The 24929-nt window shown below is 35.0% G+C and overlaps 2 long non-coding RNA genes across 2 annotated transcripts; one reads left to right on the top strand and one right to left on the bottom strand.

Annotated features, from left to right (window-relative positions):
* The first annotated feature begins 422 nt into the window (after positions 1 to 422).
* On the top strand, positions 423 to 1231 carry LOC145801644 (uncharacterized). Its single transcript, XR_014343272.1, has 3 exons — positions 423 to 488; positions 888 to 993; positions 1092 to 1231. It is a non-coding gene; the product is annotated as an uncharacterized LOC145801644 (long non-coding RNA).
* Positions 1232 to 19600: 18369 nt separating this feature from the next.
* Positions 19601 to 24040, bottom strand: LOC145801643 (uncharacterized). Its single transcript, XR_014343271.1, has 5 exons — positions 23732 to 24040; positions 22934 to 23104; positions 22554 to 22595; positions 21228 to 21353; positions 19601 to 19837 (listed from the first exon to the last, which is right to left on the bottom strand). It is a non-coding gene; the product is annotated as an uncharacterized LOC145801643 (long non-coding RNA).
* Positions 24041 to 24929: the final 889 nt, after the last annotated feature.

Below are 24929 nucleotides of genomic sequence, written 5' to 3'. Positions count from 1 at the left end.
GCAAATTTTCAAAAAAAAAAAAAAACGCAGAGGAAGAGAGGGAGGAAGTAGAGGACGAGGGAGGAAGGAGGAGAGAGGAGGAGGAGGAGGAAGGGAAGGAGGGGGCCATAACCAGTGGGGAAGGAGGAGGAGGAGGCGGAGGCAGAGGCGACGGCGGTCGGGCGACGATCGGACGGCTGGCGAGCTCGACGACCTGCGACGGCGAGTCTTCGGCGAATCCGGCTGGCGAGCTCGACGACCTCCCCTCCCCTTCCTCTCTCTCTTCCCCCTTCCTCCCTCCCCTCCCCTCCCCTCCCCTCTGGTTCTGCGAAGAAGAGAGAGAAAGCAAGAACAAAGAAGAAGAAAAGAAAAAAAAAAAAAAAAAAAAAAAACCCCCAAAACGACGTTGTTTTGGGGGGCTGCCGGGTAGGGCTACCGGGTAGGGCGGCCGAGGATCCCCCATAAGACAGTTACAAATTCCAGTACGACAAGACCCGTCACTCAGGCAGGTACTTTGATTTCTACGTTTTTTCTTTGTTTTTTTTGTTTTTTTTTTAAAATTTTTTTTAATCCAAATTACCATCTCTGCAAATTCAATTTCAAAGAAATCAGTTCATACCCATTGGATAGCCATTCCCAATTTTCGCTATCAACTCGACTTCTTGTCATTGGTTCATTTTGATTATTTTGTTCTCACTCAGGTAGTTGTTCCTTGTGCTTTGCTCAATACCTGTTTGATAAAATGACTCCCTTTTTTTATAGCAAAATTAAAGCATATTCTGGTTCACTTTGATTATTTTGCTCTCTGGTAGTTTGTTTTATTTATATTTTGATTAATATTTTTTGTCAACCCTCTTTCCAAAAATCAAATTCTGGATTCAATTCGAGAAGTTTGTTGTTCAATGTAGGATCCTATAAAGTCTATAAATTTTAGTAGTTCGGGTCCTTGCCATGCATTTGATCCGGATGCTGAGGATGGACATGAATTGACTATTGGGTTGAATTCCAGGGATGGTATTTCTTTTCTTTTTTTTTTGTACCTTAAAATTTGAAATTCTAATGAGCAATCTTCTGCTTTTGTGAATTATTGAATGTTTGTGTTTTTTTTGTAGTCTATTCAGTGTCATTGAGACAACATTTACAAGATGTGGGGAAGAAGCTTGTTGGAGCACAACAATATAACAAAGATGGTTGTGTTAATAATAGGAAAGACCTTAATTATCCTACGCCTTTGATTTTCAAATGCTTTTAATGGGATCTATCTATCTATACTATCTATATAACTAAATGTAGTTGTTAAGTCAAAAGACTCAAAAACTTGAATCCTAAATTCTCATAATTTTGAAAAAATAAAATAAATACGTGGCACATCTCTTTACCCCTCTTCTCACTATTCAAGTATTCTCACTTCCTCTCCCAATTGTGTTATCTAAAAAAATATTTAAAAAAATCAAATAATATCTTTTATTGGAGTTGTGGATATACATGTGTACATAGAACCCCACATGTTTATCACCGTATCACATAAATTTAAATAATAATAATAAAAAAGAATTCACAACTCTCACAACTCCTATTCCCACTATGTTAGCATTTATCTGATTCACGTTTGCTTTTAAAAAATAAAATAATTTCATAGCCTATAGATAAGATCAAGATTTCAAAGTTAAAATTTTATTTAATTTATTCTATTTTCTCATGTTTATATTATTTTATCTTTAAATTTGAACTTAAATGTTTACTTTCTTCCGAACTTCCTATCTCTTGGAGTTTATCTTCTATTTGAACTTGATTGTTGTAGATTTTCATATATTCCAACTTAATCTTTTCAAAATTTATCTTCAAGTTGAACTTTATTTATCTTTAAAAATTGTCAATTAATTATTCATATAAATTTTAAATATGATATAATTCCAAGTATATCTTTTGTCTAAGCTCAATCTTTTCAATATAAAAACAAGTGCTTGAAAAAGAAACCATGAACATGACATTGAAAAGAAAAAAAAAAAAAAAAATACAATCAATATTGTGCCCTTTTCGACTGTCCTTCACGGTGCCTAAAAAATTTTGCTTTAAATTTCAAGTCACGAGTGATTTTTTATATTATTTTATCTTTAAATTTGAACTTAAATGTTTACTTTCTTCAGAACTTCCTATCTCTTGGAGTTTATCTTCTATTTGAACTTGATTGTTGTAGATTTTCATATATTCCAACTTAATCTTTTCAAAATTTATCTTCAAGTTGAACTTTATTTATCTTTAAATATTGTCAATTAATTATCCATATAAATTTTAAATATGATATAATTCCAAGTATATCTTTTGTCTAAGCTTAATCTTTTCAATATAAAAACAAGTGCTTGAAAAAGGAACCATGAACATGACATGGAAAAGAAAAAAAAAAAAAAATACAATCAATATTGTGCCCTTTTCAACTGTCCTTCACGATGCCTAAAAAATTTTGCTTTAAATTTCAAGTCGCAAGTGATTTTTTTTTTTTTTTTTTTTTCAATTGTATCAACTTTACATTTGAAATGTGTACTTACATGAGTTTTTGCCTTTGCGGGAAAGGGAGTTTATGTAAATGAAAATTATTATTTTATTTTTGCTGTAAATTCTATTTATGTTTTTGTTTCTTTTTCTTTTTTCTACAATCTGTATTTTTTTATTTCTTTCTTTTTTAGCTAATAATGTGTTTTTTAATTGAGATTTCATTCTATCTTTGAAGTGCTACTATTAATTTGTGACTCTTTCACTTATTTACTATTTGTGTTTAATTATTTTGGGTGCAGATGTTATATTGGAAGCGAAGAGATCATCAAAATTTATTTGGATATGGATTTATGTTTTAAATTTAATCATCAATTATATTTGATTGTTGATTGCCATGTTGAAATAACTTATGATTAAATTAATTTTCAAGATCTCATTTCTTTTGAGACCTAAACCACAAATTTCTTCTTTTTTTAAATATCTTTTTATGCAGATTCAAAGCCTGAGCAAATGCAAGCGATCTCATATTTAAAATGTTAGGTTTTTTTTTGAATAATTTAAATATTTCTATTCTTTATGTTTGTCCGTTCAATTTTAATGCATTTTCAAACCTATTTATGTTTAGTAAATCAACATAAAATTAAAGAAAAAAATTATTTTATTTTAATTCATTATATTGTGTGGGATGATTAACATAATATCTCTTATTGATTGAAAAAAAATGAAAAAATAGCATTCTTTTATTTAATGTTAGTCATTTTGATTAATTATAATTTTAGTATGCTTTTGTTACTCCACTTTTGGTTGTCTTAACTAACTCTTATTATCTATTTGTTATGCGATGATTTAAGATGAAAAAGGTCAAAAATAATAAATAAACAACAAGATAAGTGTTCGCATTTATTAGATAAATGTTTGCTAATAAAATAATTGATTGGTATTTTTTTTTTAAATGTGATGTTAAAATTTTAAAATTAAATTTTCTATGATATCTTTAGCTCCTTATCTTTATCAAAAAAATTAAATTTGAATTTAAACACTAAACCTCCAAAACACATTATCTTTAAATTAAGTTTCCATATAAATTTAAACAACCACTAACAAAATCCAACATTGGAAACAAACCCTCAACAACATCCTTTTTTTTTTCTTTTTTCTTTTTTCTTTTTTCTTTTTTCTCTTCTCTTAACGCAGTGGTGGTCATAAAAATTTCTTTAAGGTATTAATATTTTATATCTCCTAACTCCAATAATTTATTTATTTTTCCTCTCTAGGGAAGATTATAATATACATAGAGCTTTACAAGCAATATCTCGAGGTTAATCATTTTTTTAATTAAAATCTATTTGAAGCCATAAAATTTCATGTAATTTTTTTTTCATCTTTATTCTATTGTATTATTTAATGATAGATCTTTTCAAGCAACATGTTCAAATTCATATAAATTTACATAGGGTCTATCACTACGCCAAAACAGGGCATTAACGGCGGTTTTTTTAACGGCGGCAACGAAAATCGCCGTTAAAGGTACTATTAACGGCGGTAACGAAAACCGCCACTAAAAGTGTCTTTAACGACGGTAATGAAACCCACTTTCAACGGCGGTAACGAAACCGCCGTTAATGCCCACTTTTAATGGCGGTAACAAAACCGCCGCTAATGCCCAATCATTACCGCCGTTAATGACGGCGGTCTTTGCCGGCGGAGCTCCGGCGAAACTCCGGCGTGCTCCGGCGAAACCATCTACAATAAAGTAAAAGTAATGTTTAAATATTTATTTAGGGAATATATTTCATGAAGAGTGGCTATGGCAGAGTGGTTGGTGTTTGTGGATGAGAGGTCTTGGGTTCAAAACTTGGGGAGTGCAAGAAGAAAGAATTATTTTTTGAAAAATTTGAACCTATTTACGGCGGTAAAAAACCGCCGTTTTTGGTCCTATATTACCGCCGTTTTTGGTCGACTTTTAACGACGGTAATTTGCCTTTTTACGACGGTTTCACTTTTTCCGACACACGCATAAACGACGGTAACGAAACCGCCGTTAATACCGCCGTTAAAGGCTTTAACGGCGGTTTTAAAGGCTTTAACGGCGGTAAAAAACCGCCGCTAAAGCCCAATTTTGGCGTATATATATGATTTTACATAAAATCTACTTAGGTCTATCAACTTTTTCATGCAATTGCTCTAGATTTATAAATCTTCGAATGCATTTTGTGATAGTACTTGAAAAGATTTTTTATTGAATAATTCGTGCATATTACAATTATCAATCATTTCATTTTAACTCACCATAATAAATATATATATATATATATATGTATATATTATGCATGTTTCTTAAATATATCATTTGTCCTATAATATTTGGTATAACTACTACTATACATTTTTAGTCTCTATTGATCTAATTATTAGTTATATATGATATCTTAAAAATTCATTTCAATAATTGATTGCAATTATTAAATTGATATATGTTATATATGATATGTTTTTTAATTTTTCATGTTGTGAAGTATTAAAAATTTTGAATGATGTATAATAAGATTTATATGCACAAATTAAATAAAAATATTTTATTTATATTAGAAAATACAACTAAATAGCATAAATTTTTTTTTTTAAATTTATTATGTTCACTTTGTAAAATCCCGTGCATCGCACGTGTGACTACTAGTTAGATATGATAGGATTGTGAGAGATAAGTTATATTATGGGATTAGATAAGACAAAAGATTATCATAAGATTTTACAAGATAAGTTATATCATGGGATAAAGTTATCCAGAGTTAATACCATGTAAAACAAATATTGAACTAAAAACATGTGAGACCCAGATGTTTCCCACCCCTTATCCCTTTTGCTTATCCCACAAACAAACAATGGACAAAATAATTTGGTGGCCCAATTATCCCCTCACTCTTTATCCCACAAATAGTACCGCAATAAAATGCGGTATAAATATTATGATTCTAAGGAACATTGTGTTAGTTTTAGCACTTTCTCATCATGAATTTTCTTGATGAAAAACATTCATATTTGATTTATTCATATGTCAAGTCATTTTAAGGATGAAAAGATGTTGATGATGACTGATCAATGTTGCATTTAAGATTCTTCATGGTAAGAGATGTAGGCACTCTAAGTTGGAGATGACACTGTAAGGAGTTGGTGGGTCACGAGGAGGTGGAGGGGAGAATCAACCAAAAGGGTAATTTTCAGGAAGGTGGTCTGTCTTGAGATTTGGGCAAAAGGTTTGAGGTATGAGAGTGGGTTATGATGAAGGTCAGAAGTCTGAGTGCAAAGAATTTGAGAATGAGGCTGTAAAGCACATAGCTTCTTTTGTTTCATTTGGCCACCTCTAAATGGGAATTGATTGGTGTAAAAAAAAAAAAAAACGTATTTTGCTATACTCGTTTCTAATGAAAAAGTCAACATTGAAGAGTGGGTTAAGTTGGAAGTGGTAGAAGCTAGAGGAGCAGTTTATTGAAGGTCGTCATCGATTGTTGTTTTTTTTTTTTTGTTGCTCTTTTATCTCCTATGGTCATATTGGTGGATTGAGTTTGTGTAATGCCAAAGGGGTGGGGATAAGGAGGAGAAAAATTGGTGAAGTCTCTCTAAAAACCTGCAAACTACTTGTAAAATGACATCATGGTTTCTTTTATTTACCCCCAATTTCACTTAGAATTAAAATATGTTCAGAAAATTCATTTTAGTTATGATACATAACACTAACTTCAAATCTATATCCTACGTTCTACTTTTCTGATTAAAGTTTTGATTAAATTTTGTGAGTAACTAGAATTATTGTTACTTCATATTATTAGATAGAGGTTTGCAGTGTTTTTATACATGAAGAGAAGCATATGGTGCTGCAAGGACAGTGTTTAGCCAAAAGAATTATTTAAGTAAAAATTGGTAAAAATCAAATCATCATCAACAATCTCTCAACTCAAAGACAAGCTCTCAACTCAAAGACAAACACAATGCTGCAATAAGAAAACCTGCAAAGCACACTGCAACATTGAGTGCAGGGTGGTGATTCACCGGCATTGCACCGGAAGCTTGAACCGACGTATCGGTACTAGTAGTGGACTCGTCGCCTGCCAGAGACGGAGCCTTCTTTTCAGGCTTTGATGGTGCGGGAGCTGGTGATATAGAGACAAAAAAGGACAACGGAAGCAGCACTCGGTCCACCTGATACACCGCCAGCTGGTTATCGGAATACACTGTGCCAGTCACTGTGGTGTTAACAATCCCGGTACTGATGTTCACCAGTATAAGAAATTGAGAGAGATTGAGAGAGCAAATATTAGCTCTATATTTTTTATGTGTATTGCAACCAAATGGAACCTCCATTATATAAGAGATGTTTTACAAGACAAAATGATGAAGCCACCGAAAAGAAAAGAAAGCATATATAACATCTATCTGTGCAACAACTAGCAACAACTAAGAACTACATATAATATCTACTATAATATTAAGCTAGGCTAGCAACAACTAATAACTACAGATAATATCTACTATAATATTAAGCTAGGCTAGCAACAACGAATATCTACATATAATATTAACACAACAACTAATATCTACATATAATATTAACATCCCCCCTCAAACTCAAGGAGGACAAACATCAACCAACTTGAGTTTGGAGACAAGGTCAACGAAGCGGCCAGGAGAATGAGCTTTGGTGAAGATATCAGCAGGTTGATCAACAGAAGAGATCGGGTGGAGATGGATAGTACCATGAGTAACGTGTTGCCGAATAAAATGGCAGTCAATCTCAATGTGCTTGGTGCGATCATGAAAAACATCATTGTGAGCAATTTGAAGAGCACTGTGATTGTCACAAAAGAGGGCAGTAGCGCCAGAGGGAGTAACACCCATGTCAGCAAGAAGCCAACGAAGCTAGAGAAGCTCCTGAGTAGTATCAACAAGGGCACGGTATTCGGCTTCGGTACTAAAACGAGCAGTAAGAGATTGTTTCTTACTGCGCCAAGAAATAAGAGAATCACCCAGAAAAAAGCAAAACCCAGTAGTAGAGCGGCGGTTAGTAGGATCGCCAGCCCAATCAGCATCAGAGAAAGCACGAAGCTGGAGAGAGGAGCGGGCGGAATAATGAAGACCATGAAACATGGTGCCTTTGAGATAGCGAATGATACGAATTAATGCAGCATAATGTGTGGTACGAGGAGCCGACATAAACTGGCTGACAATATGGACGGCATAGGCAATATCAGGACGAGTAACAGTGAGATAGACAAGACTGCCAACCAGCTGACGATATAGAGTAGCATCAGAGAGAAGAGTGCCATCAAGAGGGGTAAGACGACTCTGAGGCTCCAGGGGAGTTGAGGCAGTCTTGCAATCAGTAAGACCAGCACGGGTGAGAAGATCAAATGTGTACTTAGCCTGAGAGAGAAAAGAACCCGTGGAATCATGGAAGATTTCAAGACCCAAGAAATAGCTGAGAGGACCAAGGTCTTTCATCTCGAAATGATGGCTAAGAAATTGTTTAAGATGAAGAATACCATTGACATCATCACCGGTGATAATCATATCATCCACATAAAGAAGAAGCAAGGTGGTCCCTTGAGCAGTTTTGCGGATAAAAAGTGCAGTATCATAAGAGCTGGAGGTGAAACCACAGTCATGAATAGTAGAGCTGAACTTGGCAAACCAAGCGCGGGGAGCTTGTTTGAGACCATATAAAGCACGTTGAAGTTTGCAGACTTTATGAGGTGGATAAGTAGACCCAGGGGGAGGTTGCATGTAGACCTCCTCAAGAAGAACACCATTAAGAAATGCATTTTTCACATCCATTTGATAAAGATCCCAGTGTCGGGTAGTAGCAACTGCAATGAGGCTGCGAACAGAGGTGAGACGAGCAACAGGAGCAAAGGTCTCCTCATAGTCAATACCATATTCTTGATTGAAGCCTTTAGCAACAAGACGAGCTTTATAGCGCTCAATAGAGCCATCAGAACAGGTTTTGATTTTGTATACCCATTTACAGCCAATGGCAGTCTTGCCAGGAGGAAGATCAACAATGTCCCAAGTGTGAGTTTTGTCTAAAGCCTGTAATTCATCAGTCATAGCTTGCTGCCAAAGAGGATTAGAGCGAGCCTCCCGATAGGAGGTGGGTTCATAAGTAGAAAAAGCAGTAGAACCAACAATAAAGTCACGAAGACGAGTAGAAGGTTGGATTACCCAGTGTGGTCGAGCAGGAGGAGGAGGAGCCAGAGGAAGAGACTCAACAGGGGGTGAGGAGTCCGAGGGAGCAAGATCAGGACCATCAGAGCTGGCAGGTGCTTGAGAAAGACCAGTAGGCAAGGCAGTCGCAAGAGAGTCAGGCATGGGCAGTGAAGGAAGCTCATCAGAAAACAGATCTGCAGAAGGGTTAGTAAAACACAGAGAGGGTGAGGGAACGGATAAACGGAATTGAGAGAGGGAGGAAAACATTGTGTGTTCCCAAAAGACCACATGACGAGAGATACGGAGACGCTGGGAGAGAGGATCCCAACAGCGATACCCTTTATGTTCAATACCATACCCCAAGAAGCAACAAAGGCGAGAACGAGGTTCAAGTTTGGTACGTTCATGAGGTTGGAGAAGAACAAAACAGGCAGAGCCAAAAACCCGAAGGGTGTCGTAAGGGGGACGAGTGCCATGTAAACGCTCATATGGAGTGTGATTATGAATGACTGGTGTAGGGATACAATTGATAGTGTAAGCAGCAGTGAGAGCGGCTTCACCCCAAAAATTTTCTGGACAAGAGGAAGAGAGAAGGAGGGCTCGAGTAGTGTCAAGTAGATGCCGATGTTTGCATTCAGCACGGCCATTTTGTTGGGACGTACCTGGATAGGAACGATGAGGTTGAGTACCATGACTCCTAAGGAAGGAAAGAAAGTCAAAATCTTTATATTCCATGGCATTGTCGGAGCGAAAAATCTTGATAGTTTTAGAAAATTGGGTTTTAACCATTGCAGCAAAATTGTAATAAAGTTGTTTGAGTTCAGAGCGATTTTTCATAAGAAACAACCATGTAAAACGAGAAAAATCATCTATAAAAACAACAAAATAACGTGCGCCTCCCATAGTAGGAGTATGAGAGGGTCCCCAAATATCAGAATGAATGAGATCAAAGGGCGCAAGAGAAACAGAATCACTTTTATTAAACGACAAAGCAGGTTGTTTTGCAAGTTGACAGGACACACAATTGAAAGCATCAGAACTTACAGTACCCAAATGACCACTAGAAATTAAAGACTTCAAACGACCAACAGAAAGATGGCCCAAACGATAGTGCCAAAGCTGAAAATGAGATAAAGGAGGAGCAGTGGTAGCAGTGGTAGGAGCAGTGATTTGAGAGGAATCCGGAACATGAAGATGGATAAGTTTGTAGAGACGTCCTTGCTTACGGCCTATCCCAAGAGTTTGCCTGGTCCGAGGGTCCTGCACCAAACAACCAGTATGGGAAAAGGTAACAGTTAGACCATGCTCACATAATTGACTAATGGAGATAAGATTTAAAGTGAGAGCAGGCATAAGATATACATGGGATAAAGATAAGTGAGAGGTGGAAACAGACCCAACATGACTTACAGACAGAAGAGACCCATCAGCAGTATGGATAGAAGGAACATGAGGAGTCGAAGAGAGAGGAGTAAAAATAGTAGGATCAAAGGTCATGTGATTACAACAAGCAGAGTCAAAGTACTAGGAAGTGTTACCTGCGGTGGTAGACAAAGCAGTAGATGGAGGAGTACCGGAATGCTGCCAAAAATGTTGAAACATGGCTTCAACATCGGTATGAGAGAAGACCGGAGTGGAAGGATCTACAGGGACAGAAGAAGGTGAATCTTCGGAGGCGGCAGCAGCAGTGCGTGGAGCAGGCATGTTTTTAAATGGAGTCCCAGAACGGTGAGAGTTGCTGCGGGAAAAATTCCCGGTGGAAGGACCATGGCGAGAGGCACGGGTAGGATTGCGGAAGCAATCTTGTTGGAGATGACCGGGGCCAGTCTTGTTGCAAAATCGACAAAGACGAATGGGACAATGAACCAGAAGATGAGTCGATGGAAGATTGCGGTTGTGACAATAGTTGCAGGTAGTGGACCGCTGTGGTGAAGGAGAACTCTGAATCTGGGGAGTAGCAAGAATAGAGTCCACAGGGTGTGGATGGAGAGTACCAAACCTGGTTTCCTCAGACAGGAGTTCAGAAACGGCTTGCTCAAGAGTGGGTAAAGGAGTGCGATGTAGGAGAGATGCGCGGACGGGCTCAAAACGAGGAGTGAGAGCCATGAGAAACTGAACCAAGCGCTGTTGGTCACGGTAGGAAGTAAACAAGGCAGCATCCTCAGTATGAGGCCATGGAGGCTCAGAAAGAGCGAGTTGATCCCAAACATAATACATTTGGGAGAGGAAATCATTAATGGTCTGAGTGCTGTCTTGGCGCATATGGTGAAGATGACTCAGAAGCTGATATTGGTGAGCAAGACCGGTAGTCTGATAACGTTCTTGCAAAAAATCCCAGATGGCCTTGGCTGGAGAGGAAGCAGACTCAAGTTGGAACCTACCAAACTGAAGGCTGATGGATGTAATAGAAGTATTGCGAAGCCAGGTGATGATCTGATAGTTTTTACTATCCCAATCTTCTAGTCGGTCGATATATTTGGCAGCGGAGTCCGTGGCAGCGGATTCCGTGGTTGCTGGGACTGGTTTGCACACATCCCCAGTAATGATACGCCAAAGTTTCTTGCCTTTGAGGAAGCCAGACATGGCTTGTGCCCAAAGGACATAATTAGTCCCGTCAAGAATAACGGAAATAGGGTGATTAGAGGAATCCTGGCGATCCATGAGGGAAAAATAGCACAATGGCGGTAGAATTTGAAAAAACCGAGGTTACCAGTGAATTCAGAAGGCCGAAATTAGTGGGAAAAGGAGTGAAACGACCCAAAATATGACCACAGAGGCACAGAAATGAGAGGCGAAGGGGCGCGGCGCACGTTAGCAAAACAGGCCAGGCAGTGCACGGTAGCAGAGAGGCTGACGTGTGCTGACGTCAGAAACACGCGGCGCACGTTAGCAAGGTAGTGCGCGGTGCACGTTAGCACGGGACAGTGTGGAGGACGCGTAGAGTGCGTGTGAGGCGGAAGGCGGAGGCAGGCGACGCGCCTTTCACAGAAGTGGCGCGTGAGAGCGCGTGTGACGTCATATTGGGCTGAAATTGGTGGCGTTGGAATCGTTCGGAGGAGACGAAGGCTCTGGTGTGGTGAAAACTGTATTTCAGAGATGGACGAAAAAAAAAAGGGATACAGATGAAATGCAATCTGCAGAAAAAAAAATATGTTGGAAGAAGAGGCTAGGCAGAAAACCTGTGCTCTGATACCATATAAGAAATTGAGAGAGATTGAGAGAGCAAATATTAGCTCTATATTTTTGATGTGTATTGCAACCAAATGGAACCTCCATTATATAGGAGATGTTTTACAAGACAAAATGATGAAGCCACCGAAAAGAAAAGAAAGCATATATAGCATCTATCTGTGCAACAACTAGCAACAACTAAGAACTACATATAATATCTACTATAATATTAAGCTAGGCTAGCAACAACTAATAACTACAGATAATATCTACTATAATATTAAGCTAGGCTAGCAACAACGAATATCTACATATAATATTAACACAACAACTAATATCTACATATAATATTAACAACCAGATTCCCGGCCGTGGTCACATTCATCGGGTACTGAACAGTACTTCCAGCCTGCGTGCTCAACGGATTGCTCACTGTTTGGAATGCAGGAACCGAAAGGAAAGATGGGATGACGTGGAATTTCACCAGCTGGACCTTTTGTTCGTCTGAGAAGGAGTTGAGAGTACCAGTTGAGAGGTTGCCGAAGGCATTGTCAGATGGGGCGAACACGGTTAGGCTTTAGCTGGAGTCATTGAGGAGTTTGTAGATTTGGTTGTCAATCTGGGTGGCCTTTAGTAGCCGAATGTATGTAGAGAAGTGACCAGCCTTTTCGAGGATGGCGGTGATGTTGGGTGGGCCTGGTGGGGCGGGACCTGGTGCCAGTTGTGCGGGTGGAGACTGGACTAGTGGGACTTGTGGAGCTAGTGCTGATGGTGGTGGAGACTGAGTGGCTGGGACTTGGGGAGGTTGTGCTGGTGACTGAGTAGCTGCTGGAGGTTGTGGAGGCAGTGCTGGAGACTGAGCAAAAGCTGTGGGGAAGCAGAGGAAGGTGATAATGAGTAGAAGGTGGTTCGACATTTTTATGGAGTTTTTGTTGGTAATGTAATGACTTACTAGTACTGGTTTGAAGTGGGGAAAGTGAAGAAGAGAGTAGTAGAAGTTGTGGTGGTGAAGGATGGAAGGGAATTAGGGGGTTTTATGGAGTGTGGGGTTGAGATGGGAAGTGAGTATGAAATTAGGTAAGAAGGTACATTTTCAGGTGGCAAGAGAACATTCATATATCCTAGCTATCTTGTTTCAGGTACAGAGAGAGAGAGAGAGAGAGAGAGAGAGAGAGAGAGAGAGAGATGGGGTGTTGATGATGGTGCTGAAGCTAAAGCAGATAGGTGGTAGTGAGTTTGCTTAGCAATGGGTTAAAAACAGCGAAGTAGGCAGGGTGATTGAAGTTGTGTGTTGCGTTAAGAGTAAAAGAAAACAAGTTTATGTCGGTAGGATTAATCAGTATAGAGTTTGGAGGCTTCTTTCATTTGATTACAGCATCAAGTGTTGGATAGGATGAGAGGTCGGGTGCTCATGACTATAAGGCTTTACACGTCTCCTTCATACAAATATGAAGTCACTTTATGTTCTCTACTTCGAATTACAACTTAATATAAAGGAGGCAGCTCCCATAAAATACACTGTAGAGTGGATGACATTGTTTGGACTAGTAGAACTTATCACATGTCTTATTTTGATAATTTGAATTGTTTATTTTGTCGAACACTTTATATATTTTATTCACAAAAAAATTAAATCGATTTGATAATTATAATTTGTTCAATTTATTACGTTTATCACTAAAAAAATAGATGTTTATTTCTACAAACACAATTATTGTCTTCTTCTTCTTCTTCTTTTTTTTGTGTGTGTGTGTGTGTGACAAACACGATAAATTAATTAGGTTACAATAATTGGATCAATCTAATTTTGTGTGTGAATGAAATACATGAAATGCCTGAAAAAATGAATAGATCGAATCATTGAACGAGATTTGTGGTGAGCCTCGTGGGCTCAAACAAAACCCTCCAATTCAGATTATGATTGAATCCTCCTAATATATTTAAAATGGGCAACAACAATGCTATAATTTCATAACAAAAGATTTTTAAGAAATTTAAAATTAATGATTAAGATTTACTTAAAGTGTGTCTTCACAATTCTAACTTTCAATATACATTATCGCTCTAAAATTCTCAAATTTTCTATACACTTTTCTAGTGCCATAAACTTTCTTAAAAGGAAACGAACATGGTCTAGACTTTCCTCTATAAACTGTTGTCCAAACTTGTAGAATCCACTACGAGCCCGATTTTCATAATCTAAACCGTTTGTTTTGTTGTGTCATTTGTTTTGTGTATATGATTCATACAAAATTAAGTCGATTTGATAATTATAACCTATTCAAATTATTACATTTGTCACCAAAAAATAAATAGCTTATTTCTAAAAACAAATTTGTTGTCCATGTTTTTTTTACACAAATGCGATAATAAATAGATTATAATTATCAAATCAACTTAATTTTTTTTAATAATATATACAAAAAAATCTAACAAAATAAATAATTAGAATTATTAAAATAGAACCGTGATTTACCTCACGTGTTTGGACAACACGTCTAAATTATGGACCATTATGAGATTCCTCAACAGTGACACAATGAGCTTTGTTTTTTTTTGTTTTTTGTTTATAAAAAAATGCTGCAGAAGCCCATCTAGTGCACAAGAAATATACTAGCCCTTGTTGGTCAGAGGCCATCTTCTAATCCTGCAGTCTGGAAAGCTTTAAGGCAATAGAGCCCAAAATAACAATGGGCTTCCTTCTCTTAAAAAAAAAACTTAATGGGCTTCTAGAAAAAATAGGAAAGGCTTTGTTGACAAAACAGAGGAGTGGTTGAAAAAATTTATTCGCTCATTATTTAACTTAAAATTTAAAAAATTTTGTTTTTTTTTCAATATTTTCTCAATATTTATTTATTTTTATTTTTTTAAGATTTGTCAATATTTATACTTTGAAAGACAATTAGTGTGTTTGGTTTGAGTTTTCTGGATTAAGTTTTTTGAAAATTGAGTTTTTTGTTTTTTATTTTTTTTTTGTTTTTAGTGAATATTTTTAAAATTTTTCAGCATTTTTAAAACTTTTTTAGATATACCTTACTTAGACGTATCTAAAAAATAAAAAATTTGTGAAAAAATATTTTAAAAAATTAACAAATACATAAAACTACGAAAAACATACTAAATTTTTGTTTTGTTTTGTTTTTTTTTTTTTGTATTTTTGATATTTATTGAATTTTTAAAAGATTTTTTTACAAAAATTATACTTTTTGTGTATTTATGTTAAGTGTGTCTAAAAATTTAAAAAAATTACTTAAAATATTAAAAAATTCAATAAAAACAAAAAAATATAGAAAACAAAAACGTAAAATTTTCTGAAAACTGTTTTAAAAAAACGAAACCAACAAGTTGAATATTTTTTCAAACGACTTATTAAATCCGTATAAAATAACTTAACTACCCAGTCTAATTGGTATCGTTTTTGTTAGTGTTTGTACACAATCAACATAAATGCATTGTATCTTTCCTAAGTCCCCAAGTTAACAAAACTCGTGGCTATTTGGAGTTAGTGTATTTGGAGATATATATATATTTGTTTATTTTCGTTTTTAAATATTTAGAAAAGATAAAAATAAGCTAAAAACAGTGTTTTTATTTTTATTTTTATACTTATTTAGGAATTTTTTAATTTCTTTTAGAATTTTTCAAAAAATTTACTTTTTAGATTCGTCCATACAAGACAGATTGGAAAAAGTAAAATTTTTTGACATAATTTTTTTTAAAAAAATACAGATAAAAAAAAAGAAGAAAAAGAGGTGGCTTTTATAGCTCATCTCAAACAGTTTTACCAACATTGTTAAAAAATATGTGTGAAAGTAGAGTCTCACATTAGATAAAGAATAAAAAGAATAGAATAATGTTATTTATATCAATTAGTGTACTAACTAGTGTACTAATTAATGATGTGACATAATTTAAGAGATTTTTGATATTTGTAATGTAATTAATGAGCGAGGTCAATAATAATGTCATAACTAGTGTTGATACATTAGTTAGTACACTAATTGGTACATGTAGCATTACCGAAAAGAATAAGTCTTATTATACATACAAGTTCATCACTTAAGAGCATTCTCAACCGATGGCTAATTTTTTTTTTTTTTTAGAATTTTTTAAAAAATTTACTTTTTAGATTCGTCCATACAAAACCGATTGGAAAAGTAAAATTTTTTGACATAATTTAAAAAAAACATACAGATAAAAAAAAATTAAAAAAAGAGGTGGTTTTTTTAGCTCATCCCAAACAGTTTTACCAACATTGTTAAAAAATATGTGTGAAAGTAGAGTCTCACATTAGATAAAGAATAAAAAAAATTGAATAATATTATATATAGCAATTAGTGTACTAATTGATGATGTGACATAATTTAAGAAGTTTTTAATATTTGTAATGTAATTAATGAGTGGTGTCAATAATAATATCATAATTAGTATTGATACACTAATTAATGTACTAATTAGTTCATGTAGAACCACCGAAAAAGTCTTAATATACATACAAGTTCATCACTTAAGAGCATTCCCAACCATGCCTTTTAGCCAAAATAAGGAGTTTTTTTTGCCAAAAAAAAATCACCCCCAACTGATCCCTTATTTAGGCAGGTAGTTTGATTTCTACGAGTTTTCTTTTTGTCTTAAAGAACCTGTTTTTTAAGAAAAATGCTATGGTCCCTTATTTAGGCAGGTAGTTTGATTTCTACGAGTTTTCTTTTTGTCTTAAAGAACCTGTTTTTTAAGAAAAATGCTATGGTGTGCACCCTCTAGGATGCATACCATACGTATCCTACAACAAAATGTATAATTTTATTATAAAATTCTATAATATCAATTACAAAATAAGTAATCTCATTACAAATTAGCATAATAAAATGTCTAAAATTTTATAGTTGATGCTGCAAAAATTTGTGGCTTGATTACAATATTTTTTTACTGTAATTTGTGGTAAGATTATGCAATTTGTGATTAATGTTACGAAATTTTATAATAAAATTACACATTTCGTGGTACGGTACATATGATATAGTATGCACATTTAAGGTTGCAACACCATAGTAGAGCCTTTCTTTAATCCTAACTAGCGGTTGACATACATGATGCGTGTATAATTCAGATAAGTAAGAATAAAAATAAAATTTAAAGAAATTCATATCATGATATGTAAGGTGCTTAAATGGTAGGTTGGTTTTTAATGAAACGTAAGATCTTGGTTAAAACCTTATACTGTAGTATAATAATTTTTTATTTTAGCACATATAAAAATCAGTCACGTGACATGAGAAGAAAATTTGAACACCAAGTCAAGTGTTCACATATATAATATAGCTGCAAATTCAATTTCGGAGAATCAGCCCGTTTGGTAAAATCAGTTTCTTTTTTGGACGAAATTTCAAATGTTCTTGGTCTACAAGGTAGTTAGTTTCCATTTTTTCCCTCGTAAAACCCACTAAAATCAGTCCCAAAATATTGAGTTATTTTTTATTCTTCTGTGTCAGGAAGTAAATCTCTTGTTTTTTGTTTAATTTTTCATACCCAATTTCAAAATCAATATTGGAAGTAAAGCCATTCCCAATTTTCAATATCAACTCAACTTGTCATGGTTCATTTTGATTATTTTGTTCTCACTCAGATAGTTGCTTTTTTTTTGCTTTGCTCAATACCTGTTTGCCAAAATGACTCCATTTTTTTTGGGAGCAAAGTTAAAGCATTTTCTGGTTCACTTTCATTATTTTGGAATCTGGTAGTTTGTTTTCTTTATATATTGATTAATATTTTTGTCAACCCTCTCTCTAAAAATCAAATATTTGTCTATGTATTGTAAACTGTTTCTGGTTAATTATGTTTGTCAGGTAACCATAGCTCATCTCAAGTATAAGCCAGTACAGGCCCTACCATCAATGTCATCAAGCATGGGCATTAGCAGTGGCCTGAGATCGGCGGCAGTGAGATTCTTAGGTGGCCGGAATGGTAGTCGGGGCACTTAGTTTTGTTGGGGGCAATGGTGGGAGTAAGTCTGTAAGTGGGGCTAGTAGAGGTGGATCACTTGGTGCTTCAAATCATAGTTTGATGGGTACTTCAAATTTTGATGGCCATGGAGCTTGCTTTGTTATTGAATGTCGGTGATGTGATTTACATTAGTGATTTGATTATCAAGACAAGGCTGTTTGGTGTTAAATGTGATTTTTCTTTTTTCTTTTTTTCCCATCTGAATTGTCACTCTGTTAAGTTGGATTTAATTTGAGAAGTTTGTTGTTCAATGTGTTGAGTATCAACACCATGCGTCAAGAATGGGGGCTACAGACTCGTTGAAGTTTTTCCAACCTAGCACCACAAGAAAATGCACTTTTGGCGACTAAAGTTTTAGTCGCCAAAAGTAAGGTTTTTAGTCGCCGAAGCCTTTTCTCGACTAAATATTTTGGTCGCTAGATTTGTTGCGGGAAAATGGTCGGGAAAGGTTTTGGTGACTAAAAAAAATTTAGGAGTTATTTGGGGTGTCCTAAATAAGTGTACTTTTTATTTTTTTAGACTAAAAAAGTTTGAGGAAAAAAATATGGATGTTTGAGTTAATTTTTTGACTTTTTATGAAAAAATATGTATTAAAAAATTATATAAAGAAGTGTGTAGGAGAAGGTTGGAGATGAGTGAATGACAGCTATACAATATGGCAGGTAAGAAATTATTGGGTACTTTTCGGGCATTGTAGTGGGTTGTATTGTTTGGCCTGTGGGGGCCATCACGGGTCTCATTTTGATAATCTGAACCGTTAATGTGTAGAACTCGTCGAGTACTATACGCTTATAAAAAATCACATTGATCGGATATCGATAACTATCTGATCAGACGTGTTTTTTTCAATCGTTAATTATAACACCATCCATTTTTTCATACAAAACTGATTTGATCATGTAGTTATCGATATCCGATCAATGTAATTTTTTACAGACATATAGTACTCGACGATTTATACACATTGAACAGTTCAGATTATCAAAACGGGACCTGTGATAGGCCCCCACGGGCCGAACAACAGTTTGTGAAAATTGCCCCAAACTGTCTAATACTTGGGACAAACGTTGCAGAGCCCCTTTGACTTTTCATGATGGCTGGGTTGTATGATGTGTGGAAAATTATTTTTTTAATATTTTTTTTTGATAAATAGTGAGAACTTTTTAAGTTTTTGAGGAACTTTTAAACTTTTTTCAGAGTTGCCAAACTTGGCCTTAGTCGCCAAAAGTCCTATAAATGGCTACTAATGTTTTAGTAGGGAAAAGTACGAGGTATTGGCGACTAAATATTTTTTAGTAGCCAAAATTCATAAATTAGCGACTAAATATTTAGTCGCCAAAAGTTTTCAAATAAAATTAATTTTCATTTCCAGCGACTAAAATTTTTAGTCGCCCAAATGATCATTTATTATTAGCTACTAAATATTTAGTCGCCAAAAAAAATTAATTTTCATATTTTTTTTTAGCTACTAAACTATTTTGTCGCCTAAAGTCTCATATATTTTTTACTACTAAATTTTTAGTCGCAAAAAAATCTTTGGTTTGTTTTTAGCTACTAAATTTTTAGTAGTCAACAAGTTTTATTTTGTTTTTTTGGCTACTAAACATTTAGTCACCAAAAACTTTATTTAGTGTTATTTTTTTATTATTATTAATAATTTCTGCATAACCTGTATTTATTTCGTGCAACTTGCACCCTGTATATAAACAAAACAATACATATGTCTATTTCTACTTCACTTTCAACCATCCAAAAATTTGGTCTTGTAACATCAAATTCCATACAAACCAAATATAATCCAACCAAAAATAATAATTCCATACAAACAGATAATATACAAAAATGATGTTCTCCGTATACAAAAAAGAAATATCCACTAGTAATCTATACCATCAGAAAATAACTTCATCTCTATTGGATCAACAACTATTGTAGTAATTGGTAGTGGAAAATCTCGAGTTTGTAAAAGTCTTCCAGTAACAAGGTCCCATACCTACAATACGAAAATAAGTCATTTCGAGAAACAAAAATACTCATGTTAGGAAGATATTATTATAAAACATTTAACATAATTAAGTAACCTTGCATGTGCCATCGAGGGAGCTTGATAAAAAAATTGAACTTGAGCTTGATAAAACATTTAACAAAAATACTCATGCTAGGAAGATATTATAAAGAGCTTTTTCTTTGTCAATACATGGACTGGACTTTTTCATTAACTAGTTGGACCCCCATGCGTGATTATTGGCTAGGAATAAAGCTATGGTGATTGTGCTATCGTTAGACAACGACACAACACATTGTCATTAAATTCTATAAACTTTATTTTATGAATTGAAATGGCAAGCAAAATTGTCAAATATTGAATTAGAAAACATGATTTAAGAATTGTGGATCATTCATAGGCAAAAATAAAGCGAATACGTTGGCCATCTTAATTATATATGCTAATATGCTAGTTATCTGCACTGGTGTCAAATTTTTGAGCATTTGAACTTCATTATAGCGGAAATTGTTTCTCAATGTTCCGAATTTTGATATACATTATTTGTCCCCAATTGAGGGCACAAAATGATAGTTTAGGGGGTCTCCACACAAAACAGAGACATCATAGGTTATTGTTAAGTCAAAAACAGAGCTACAATTATTAAATCATATAACTCACCATCTTAGTCTCACTCGGTTTAGTATAAATACTACTTTCTGATGCAGTTTGATCTGAACCAACTGCCAGTGAACATGCACAATTTCATGAGCACGGATATGCAAGACAAAGCAGCAGCAGTGAAACAAAGATTGCTCCTTAAACCCAGCCCAAGTCAATCTTTAAAATTAAAATAGAAAAAAAAAAAATAGAGCCTTAAGATTGCTCATTCAGTCAAAGAAGAATAAATTGAGCTAATGAGGATATATTGAGACTAAAAAGACCTCTAATAGAAGGCAATCCTTGGCTAGCTTATAATTGCCATCAGCATGATTCTTAGCCACCACTCTTGTTTGCCCAAAATATGTACCACTTTGCCCAATCATCAGTGTCGTTATAAGGAGCTCCATATAGTTTTATGGTCCTAACCATATATACAAACCAAACTCATAAGACCACAGAAAAGAAAACCATCAAACTCTAGAAAGAGTCTGTCAAATCTATCCCAAGCTAATCCAAACTCATAACCACAATATAGTCTGCCAAATCTATCCTAAGCTCATCCAAACTGTCATGAATCCTCAACTCCCCTCTATCTTTACTAACCCTTGAAAGAGTTTAGCTTATTTCTAATGACTTATGATAAAGATGGAAAAAAAATATATTTTGTAGGATGAAGTGAGGGCAAAGTTACGAAAGAAAGATCAAACAATTGCAAAAAAAATTAGAAAGAGCATACCTGATCCGGAATCAACACACCACAAGATTTTGAAATTGATTTGGTAAAATAAAAAACCAATGGATACTTTAGATCGCGGAGCCTCCCAGATTTTCTATCTGCTTGGACCCATGCAAAATGGGAAAACTACAGAAAGAATATCATAAAATCATCATGATTCACAATGCAAATTAAGATTTCCTAAAATGACAGCAACCAACAGGAATATGGAACAACTACGCAGTTAGTGGAACAACAGATAATCTCAACTTACTGAACCAGAAATGCCCTACTCGTCTCACTTCAAAAAGGACCATTGTGTAATTAATTATTGAAGAAACTCTGGACTCTGGTTTTCTACTTTCTCCTCTAAAAAGGTAAAGGAAGAAGGATCCTTCAAAACAAAACCAGACACTCTTCCTGACCCCTCCCCTAGCAACCATAACCGAGGCCCATCAAATTAACCCATCCTCCTCATATCCTAACAAAGCTGGGTCAGCAAAGAATAGAAAAAGAAAATATTATGGCACATAATATATAACCAATTATTGAGAAAAAGAAGACAGAAAAATTAAGGGTGGAGCAAGCCAAACCAAAGAGCAGATGTGGTGATTGATGGCTAATTGATGAAAATGGACATGATTGTGGCAATGATTTGTATGGAAACAAATATTAGGACTTCAAGATGATGTTAAAGATCACAATGAGTGGAGTGTATCTTTCTTAATAATTGGAGCTTTGTTAATAATTGGGAATCAAATCATTACATATGCAAACGTGAATGGAGTGTATGATAAGTGGGCAACTATTGATAGATAAAGGAATAAAAATATGTAACTTTTGTTGTCTCTACATATACATCATTGGATTTTTACTTGGATTGAGTCTGAGATTGAGACTTTAATTCGGCAAACTCTTATTTGAGAATGATTAGTGGAAAAACTCTCTTTTTTTTTCTTTTTTTTAATGTATTTATTTAAGGTTTAAGGTTTAATTACATTTATCAATTAAACACAATTTTAAACTGTCTCACATCGATTAGTGAATTTCCCGTACATATCTTGTGCTTTAGTTACCATATTTATTGGTTATATATTGTTAATTAAAAAAAAAAATCAAATTAGCCATCCTAAGAGGCAAAGGGTCTCCGATTGTCCGAAAGTATACAACAATTGATTTAATTATGTGTAAAATATCGAGACATTCAAAGCACTAATTGACAACAAATTTTAACAGTATAAGATAAGCAACAAAGGCAGAAAAAAATTAGACATGTTGTGGAAGCTTTAACTCTTTAAATAGGACTTTGAAGAGAAAACCATGACAACTTTATGAAATCTAGCTTACCTTGCCTTGTTCCTTCTTTTTTTTCTTTATTATTCATAGACCCTGCATGAAATTTGCAAGAACTATAGAGTCAGCATGATTTTCATAGGTAAAGAATTAAAGCAAAGTTGTCTCAAGCCAAATATCATACACCTCAAAGGCATGGCCAATTGTGCTACATACTCAAGAAAGACTACTCAAAATTGTACCCAAAATTTAACATTTGGACAAGCACCCAACAAAGCTTCTACCTCACTTCAAGTTTTGAAACACCTTACTACAACAAAAATTAAACCTGTACATGGTATACTTATTTAAATTAGAGATGAACTTTGCCTCTTCTCTTACAATCACATGGAATAGAGTAAAAACAGAGGATTTAGCTTTTTTTTATTAATTACCTTAACATGGTTGTAATATCCTTTAACAATAGGTGTTAAGTATTGCCCTTTATTTCTAGTTCACTTCACATACTGTTTCCATGCTTCGAAGCTATCATAGTTGCTCACTAAACTCAACACAAGGTTTGATTCCATACCTTTTGGCCTCAACTACAACAAAATCCAACCAACCTGTTGAAACCGACAAAAGGAATAAGAGGCCAGTAGGAGAAAGATAAAAACACACCACCACTTAAAACATAATAAGTATTCTTATGGGCATAGCATCAAGGTGTACAAAGTTTTTCTATACTAACAAACACCAAGACATGAACATTGGCAAACCTAAAAAATTGAAAACTATAAGATGTAAAACTGCCTCCCTCCACTACATACACACAAATTGATATGGACAAAGATATTGATGAGTAGGAGTAGATGATTCAACTAACTGGGGAAAAAAAAAATCAAATTTATTTTTCTAAAAGCGATGGCGCTTCATTTCATTGGGCAATATTATAATTTCATAAAAATTATAATTTCAAAAATCAAACCTATAAAACGAAAATCAAACCCATTTTCGACATGAAGAATATCATAATTTCAAAGAAATCAAACACTTCAACCAAACCCATTATCGAAATCAACACAAAATTAAACTAAAAAAATCATATAAACCCTAGATGCAGTGTGAGAAATGGGGAAATAGGGGAAGAGAGAAAGAGAGAAAGAGAAACAGAGAGAGAGGGAATGGCTCGACACAGAGAGAGAGACCCAGGTCGACAACGAGGGAGAGGACCGAACCCGACAGTGACAAACCTGTGATTTGCGGCAGTGTTGGTGGTGATTTCGGCGATGGCGGTGGCGATGTGCGACGATGGGGATGGACAGTGCCCAGGGACAGTGGTAGTGACAGTCGGTGATGAGAGGGAGAGGCAGAGGGAGAACCGCTAAAGAAAGAGAGAAGAGGCGCTGGTTTGTGGTTTGGAAACCAAAATATATATATTACACCATTGGCGACTAAAAGTTTTTAGTCGCCGAAAGTATTTCATAAATCCCTCCAAACTATTTAAAATATCTCCCTCCAATAATTTTAGTTCTTTGGCGACTAAAATTATTTTTCGTCACTGAACATAAACTTTTGGCTACTAAAATTTTGGTCGTCGAAGGTAAAAAATAATTTTTTATTTTCCAATCAGCGACTAAAGCGCTTTGGTAGAGAAATCTCTACCTGCGGCGACTAAAATTTTAGTTGCCAAAGGTAAAAAATAATTTTTTATTTTCCAATCGGCGACTAAAGCGTTTTAGTAGCCAAATCTTTACCTACGGCGACTAAATTTTTTTTTTTGTCGCCAATTCTGGCATTTTTGGCGACTAAATTTTTTTTTAGTCACCAATAAACAATATACTCCAACTAAAAAAAATTAGTAGCTAAAAATTTTACTTTTTCCGACTAAAAAAATTTTTAGTCGCCATTTCTACAACTTTTGGCAACTAAATTTTTTTTAGTTGCCAATTTTGGTCGCCAAAGGTGCAATTTGTTGTAGTGTAGGGTGGCTGTGTTATTAACTTTGGTAGTTGGTTGTTGGCAAGCAGATATTGACTTTTTTGGCTCTCCCGTTTGAGTATAAATTGGAAAGAGCTGTGAGCTGAGAGATAGTAGAGTGTGAAAAAAAGAGAGAGTTGTGAAGAGTGTATCTGTTAGTTGAGTTAAGAGAGTGAGCTCCTCCTCCTCTGTTTTGTATTTTACACAGTTTATAGTGCATTCTCATTTCTCCTCCCATAGATGTAGGCAATGGGCCGAACCACGTAAAGATTTGTGTCTCATTGGTGTGTGTGATTGTTTATGAGTCATTTTTTTGGGTGTCCTTAATCCTAACAAAGTGGTATCAAAGCTGGTTGTGTGTTTTTCGAAAAAATAGAGTGCGATTTTTAGAATTTCCCAAAAATCAAAGTGGTTGAAATCCACTTTTGATCACACCAGGTGAAAGCTCTTGACGAGCCGAGCCCAGAGGAA

This window comes from Camellia sinensis, chromosome 10 (assembly GCF_055761805.1).
Source record: "Camellia sinensis isolate YWXY chromosome 10, ASM5576180v1, whole genome shotgun sequence".
In the NCBI taxonomy this organism is placed as follows: domain Eukaryota; kingdom Viridiplantae; phylum Streptophyta; class Magnoliopsida; order Ericales; family Theaceae; genus Camellia; species Camellia sinensis.
The sequence above is the reverse complement of the archived record's forward strand: the minus strand, read 5'-3'. Positions and strand labels throughout refer to the sequence as shown.